The following is a 7727-nucleotide window of genomic DNA, read 5'->3' as shown; positions in this document are numbered from 1 at the left end:
TGTACAGAACAGAGTTTGAATGAAAACAAGGGAGTTAGAACATACAGAACAGAGTTTGAATGAAAACAATGGAATTAGAATAAAACAAACTGAATTGAAATGTACAGAACAGAGTTTGAATGACAACAACGGAATTAGAATGTATTAATAGTCCATTGTTTTCATTCTAATTCTGTTGTTTTCATTCAAATACCACTGTTTTGATTCAAATTCAGTTCAATGGAAAAACAATGGAATTTGAATCAAAACAACAGAATTAGAATGAACAGAACTGAATTTGAATCAAAACAATGGAATTTGAATGAAAACAACGGAATTAGAATGTACAGAACAGAATTTGAATGAAAACAACAGAATTAGAATGTACAGAACAGAGTTTGAATGATATCAAAGGAATTAGAATGTACAGAACAGAGTTTGAATGAAAACAACGGAATTAGAATGTACAGAAGAGAGTTTGAATGAAAACAACAGAATTAGAATATACAGAACAGAGTTTGAATGAAAAACGGAAGTAGAATGTACAAAACAGAATTTGAATAAAAACAATGGAATTTGAATCAAAACAACAGAATAGAAATGTACAGAACAGAGTTTGAATGAAAAAAACGGAATTAGAATGTACAGAACAGAGTTTGAATGAAAAAAAAAGAATTAGAATAAAAAAAACAGAATTGAAATGTACAGAACAGAGTTTGAATGAAAACAACGGAATTAGAATGTACAGAATAGAGTTTGAATGAAAACAACGGAATTAGAATGTACAGAACAGAGTTTGAATGAAAAAAACAGAATTAGAATGTACAGAACAGAGTTTGAATGAAAACAATGGAATTAGAATAAAAAAAACTGAATTGAAATGTACAGAACAGAGTTTGAATGAAAACAACGGAATTAGAATGTATTAATAGTCCATTGTTTTCATCCTAATATTGTTGTTTTCATTCAAATTCCATTGTTTTGATTCAAATTCAGTTCAATGGAAAAACAATGGAATTTGAATCAAAACAACAGAATTAGAATGTACAGAACAGAGTTTGAATGAAAACAACAGAATTAGAATGAACAGAACTGAATTTGAATCAAAACAACAGAATTAGAATGTAGAGAACAGAGTTTGAATGAAAACAACGGAATTAGAATGTACAGAACAGAGTTTGAATGAACAAAACGGAATTAGAATGTACAGAACAGAGTTTGAATGAAAACAACGGAATTAGAATGTACAGAACAGAGTTTGAATGAAAACAACGGAATTAGAATGTACAGAACAGAGTTTGAATGAAAACAAGGGAGTTAGAACATACAGAACAGAGTTTGAATGAAAACAACAGAATTAGAATGTACAGAACAGAGTTTGAATGAAAACAATGGAATTAGAATGTACAGAACAGAGTTTGAATGTAAACAACGGAATTAGAATGTACAGAACAGAGTTTGAATGATATCAAAGGAATTAGAATGTACAGAACAGAGTTTGAATGAAAACAAGGGAATTAGAATATACAGAACAGAGTTTGAATGAAAACAATGGAATTAGAAAAAAAAAACTGAATTGAAATGTACAGAACAGAGTTTGAATGAAAACAACGGAATTAGAATGTACAGAACAGAGTTTGAATGAAAACAACGGATTTAGAATGTACAGAACAGACTTTGAATGAAAACAACGGAATTAGAATGTACAGAACAGAATTTGAATGAAAAAAACGGAATTAGAATGTACAGAACAGAGTTTGAATGAAAACAACGGAATTAGAATGTACAGAACAGAGTTTGAATGAAAACAAGGGAGTTAGAACATACAGAACAGAGTTTGAATGAAAACAACAGAATTAGAATGTACAGAACAGAGTTTGAATGAAAACAATGGAATTAGAATGTACAGAACAGAGTTTGAATGTAAACAACGGAATTAGAATGTACAGAACAGAGTTTGAATGATATCAAAGGAATTAGAATGTACAGAACAGAGTTTGAATGAAAACAAGGGAATTAGAATATACAGAACAGAGTTTGAATGAAAATAACGGAATTAGAATGTACAGAACAGACTTTGAATGAAAAAAACGGAATTAGAATGTACAGAACAGAGTTTGAATGGAAACAACGGAATTAGAATGTACAGAACAGAGTTTGAATGAAAACAATGGAATTAGAATAAAAAAAACTGAATTGAAATGTACAGAACAGACTTTGAATGAAAACAACGGAATTAGAATGTACAGAACAGAGTTTGAATGAAAACAACAGAAGTAGAATGTACAGAACAGAATTTGAATGAAAAAAACGGAATTAGAATGTACAGAACAGAGTTTGAATGAAAACAACGGAATTAGAATGTACAGAACAGAGTTTGAATGAAAACAAGGGAATTAGGTCCGTGTACTTTTCGGTATTTGAAGTTTCGTTTCAGAAAGTATAATTTAAAAAAGAAAATGAGACACTTATTTAATTCTCAACTTAAAAAGCTAAAATGAAAAACGTAAAACAATTGTTTTTTTCATTTTGTCCTTTCGCACATCAGAAACGAAAAACCCAAGAAAAAAGAACGAGAAAGGGCCCTTTATTTATTTTGTCTGAACCGGAAGTTTTAGTAGGTCAACAACCTGTACAAGTGATGCGCAAACTTATGGCAAACACTGTAGTGTGGACATCATGACGTTGGAAAAATACTCAGACGTGATCATGGAGATGGCAAAACAAGGCCTGTCATCGGAAATTATATCAGAGCGTCTGTCATATGAACACGGGGAAGTGAGAGGATTTTCTGCGAGAAATGTTAGAAAGTTTTGTGCTGAGCAAATCACTAGCTGTCTACCACCGAATGAAAAAACAAGTTATTTTCGCCCATTTTATTCTTTATCAAAAATTAAAAAAATGAAAATTCTTTTAAATATCGTTTTTTCCTTTTGGTTTCTGAAACAAAACTTCAAATACCGAAAAGTACACGGACCGAATTAGAACATACAGAACAGAGTTTGAATGAAAAAAACGGAATTAGAATGTACAGAACAGACTTTGAATGAAAACAACGGAATTAGAATGTACAGAACAGAGTTTGAATGAAAGAAAACGGAATTAGAATGTACAAAACAGAGTTTGAAAGTAAACAACAGAATTTGAATGTACAGAACAGAGTTTGAATGAAAACAACGGAATTAGAATAAAAAAAACAGAATTGAAATGTACAGAACAGAGTTTGAATGAAAACAACGGAATTAGAATGTACAGAATAGAGTTTGAATGAAAACAACGGAATTAGAATGTACAGAACAGAGTTTGAATGAAAACAACAGAATTAGAATGTACAGAACAGAGTTTGAATGAAAACAATGGAATTAGAATGTACAGAACAGAGTTTGAATGTAAACAACGGAATTAGAATGTACAGAACAGAGTTTGAATGATATCAAAGGAATTAGAATGTACAGAACAGAGTTTGAATGAAAACAAGGGAATTAGAATATACAGAACAGAGTTTGAATGAAAACAATGGAATTAGAAAAAAAAAACTGAATTGAAATGTACAGAACAGAGTTTGAATGAAAACAACGGAATTAGAATGTACAGAACAGAGTTTGAATGAAAACAACGGATTTAGAATGTACAGAACAGACTTTGAATGAAAACAACGGAATTAGAATGTACAGAACAGAATTTGAATGAAAAAAACGGAATTAGAATGTACAGAACAGAGTTTGAATGAAAACAACGGAATTAGAATGTACAGAACAGAGTTTGAATGAAAACAAGGGAGTTAGAACATACAGAACAGAGTTTGAATGAAAACAACAGAATTAGAATGTACAGAACAGAGTTTGAATGAAAACAATGGAATTAGAATGTACAGAACAGAGTTTGAATGTAAACAACGGAATTAGAATGTACAGAACAGAGTTTGAATGATATCAAAGGAATTAGAATGTACAGAACAGAGTTTGAATGAAAACAAGGGAATTAGAATATACAGAACAGAGTTTGAATGAAAATAACGGAATTAGAATGTACAGAACAGACTTTGAATGAAAAAAACGGAATTAGAATGTACAGAACAGAGTTTGAATGGAAACAACGGAATTAGAATGTACAGAACAGAGTTTGAATGAAAACAATGGAATTAGAATAAAAAAAACTGAATTGAAATGTACAGAACAGACTTTGAATGAAAACAACGGAATTAGAATGTACAGAACAGAGTTTGAATGAAAACAACAGAAGTAGAATGTACAGAACAGAATTTGAATGAAAAAAACGGAATTAGAATGTACAGAACAGAGTTTGAATGAAAACAACGGAATTAGAATGTACAGAACAGAGTTTGAATGAAAACAAGGGAATTAGGTCCGTGTACTTTTCGGTATTTGAAGTTTCGTTTCAGAAAGTATAATTTAAAAAAGAAAATGAGACACTTATTTAATTCTCAACTTAAAAAGCTAAAATGAAAAACGTAAAACAATTGTTTTTTTCATTTTGTCCTTTCGCACATCAGAAACGAAAAACCCAAGAAAAAAGAACGAGAAAGGGCCCTTTATTTATTTTGTCTGAACCGGAAGTTTTAGTAGGTCAACAACCTGTACAAGTGATGCGCAAACTTATGGCAAACACTGTAGTGTGGACATCATGACGTTGGAAAAATACTCAGACGTGATCATGGAGATGGCAAAACAAGGCCTGTCATCGGAAATTATATCAGAGCGTCTGTCATATGAACACGGGGAAGTGAGAGGATTTTCTGCGAGAAATGTTAGAAAGTTTTGTGCTGAGCAAATCACTAGCTGTCTACCACCGAATGAAAAAACAAGTTATTTTCGCCCATTTTATTCTTTATCAAAAATTAAAAAAATGAAAATTCTTTTAAATATCGTTTTTTCCTTTTGGTTTCTGAAACAAAACTTCAAATACCGAAAAGTACACGGACCGAATTAGAACATACAGAACAGAGTTTGAATGAAAAAAACGGAATTAGAATGTACAGAACAGACTTTGAATGAAAACAACGGAATTAGAATGTACAGAACAGAGTTTGAATGAAAGAAAACGGAATTAGAATGTACAAAACAGAGTTTGAAAGTAAACAACAGAATTTGAATGTACAGAACAGAGTTTGAATGAAAACAACGGAATTAGAATAAAAAAAACAGAATTGAAATGTACAGAACAGAGTTTGAATGAAAACAACGGAATTAGAATGTACAGAATAGAGTTTGAATGAAAACAACGGAATTAGAATGTACAGAACAGAGTTTGAATGAAAACAACGGAATTAGAATGTACAGAACAGACTTTGAATGAAAACAACAGAATTAGAATATACAGAACAGAGTTTGAATGAAAAACGGAAGTAGAATGTACAAAACAGAGTTTGAATAAAAACAATGGAATTTGAATCAAAACAACAGAATAGAAATGTACAGAACAGAGTTTGAATGAAAAAAACGGAATTAGAATGTACAGAACAGAGTTTGAATGAAAACAACAGAATTAGAATAAAAAAAACAGAATTGAAATGTACAGAACAGAGTTTGAATGAAAACAACGGAATTAGAATGTACAGAATAGAGTTTGAATGAAAACAACGGAATTAGAATGTACAGAATAGAGTTTGAATGAAAAAAACAGAATTAGAATGTACAGAACAGAGTTTGAATGAAAACAATGGAATTAGAATAAAAAAAACTGAATTGAAATGTACAGCACAGAGTTTGAATGAAAACAACGGAATTAGAATGTATTAATAGTCCATTGTTTTCATTCTAATTCTGTTGTTTTCATTCAAATTCCATTGTTTTGATTCAAATTCAGTTCAATGGAAAAACAATGGAATTTGAATCAAAACAACAGAATTAGAATGTACAGAACAGAGTTTGAATGAAAACAACAGAATTAGAATGAACAGAACTGAATTTGAATCAAAACAATGGAATTTGAATGAAAACAACAGAATTAGAATGTAGAGAACAGAGTTTGAATGAAAACAACGGAATTAGAATGTACAGAACAGAGTTTGAATGAACACAACGGAATTAGAATGTAGAGAACAGAATTTGAAAGAAAACAATGGAATTTGAATCAAAACAAGAGAATTGAAATGTATAGAACAGAGTTTGAATGAAAAAAACGGAATTTGAATGAGAACAAGAGAATTAGAATGTACAGAACAGAGTTTGAATGAAAACAACGAAATTAGAATGAACAGAACTGAATTTGAATCAAAACAATGGAATTTGAATGAAAACAACAGAATTAGAATCAAAACAATGGAATATTAAAACAAACAACAGAATTAGAATGAAAACAACGGAATTAGAGTAGAGAACAGAATTTGAAAGAAAACAATGGAATTTGAATCAAAACAACAGAATTGAAATGTACAGAACAGAGTTTGAATGAAAACAACGGAATTAGAATGTACAGAACAGACTTTGAATGAAAACAACTGATTAGAATATACAGAAAAGACTTTGAATGAAAACAACGGAATTAGAATGTACAGAACAGAGTTTGAATGAAAAACGGAAGTAGAATGTACAAAACAGAGTTTGAATAAAAACAATGGAATTTGAATCAAAACAACAGAATAGAAATGTACAGAACAGAGTTTGAATGAAAAAAACGGAATTAGAATGTACAGAACAGAGTTTGAATGAAAAAAACAGAATTAGAATAAAAAAAACAGAATTGAAATGTACAGAACAGAGTTTGAATGAAAACAACGGAATTAGAATGTACAGAACAGAATTTGAATGAAAACAACGGAATTAGAATGTACAGAACAGAGTTTGAATGAAAACAACGGAATTAGAATGTACAGAACAGAGTTTGAATGAAAACAAGGGAATTAGAACATACAGAACAGAGTTTGAATGAAAAAAACGGAATTAGAATGTACAGAACAGACTTTGAATGAAAACAACGGAATTAGAATGTACAGAACAGAGTTTGAATGAAAGAAAACGGAATTAGAATGTACAGAACAGAGTTTGAAAGTAAACAACAGAATTTGAATGTACAGAACAGACTTTGAATGAAAACAACGGAATTAGAATAAAAAAAACAGAATTGAAATGTACAGAACAGAGTTTGAATGAAAACAACGGATTTAGAATGTACAGAACAGACTTTGAATGAAAACAACGGAATTAGAATGTACAGAACAGAGTTTGAATGAACACAACGGAATTAGAATGTAGAGAACAGAATTTGAAAGAAAACAATGGAATTTGAATCAAAACAAGAGAATTGAAATGTATAGAACAGAGTTTGAATGAAAAAAACGGAATTTGAATGAGAACAAGAGAATTAGAATGTACAGAACAGAGTTTGAATGAAAACAACGAAATTAGAATGAACAGAACTGAATTTGAATCAAAACAATGGAATTTGAATGAAAACAACAGAATTAGAATCAAAACAATGGAATATTAAAACAAACAACAGAATTAGAATGAAAACAACGGAATTAGAGTAGAGAACAGAATTTGAAAGAAAACAATGGAATTTGAATCAAAACAACAGAATTGAAATGTACAGAACAGAGTTTGAATGAAAACAACGGAATTAGAATGTACAGAACAGACTTTGAATGAAAACAACTGATTAGAATATACAGAAAAGAGTTTGAATGAAAACAACGGAATTAGAATGTACAGAACAGACTTTGAATGAAAACAACGGAATTAGAATGTACAGAACAGAGTTTGAATGAAAGAAAACGGAATTAGAAT

The sequence above is a fragment of the Copadichromis virginalis genome, linkage group LG16 (genome assembly GCF_057382275.1).
Source record: "Copadichromis virginalis isolate Kocher_CV1m ecotype Utaka linkage group LG16, C_Virginalis_male_GT1.1, whole genome shotgun sequence".
In the NCBI taxonomy this organism is placed as follows: domain Eukaryota; kingdom Metazoa; phylum Chordata; class Actinopteri; order Cichliformes; family Cichlidae; genus Copadichromis; species Copadichromis virginalis.
Note: the sequence above shows the minus strand (reverse complement) of the source record.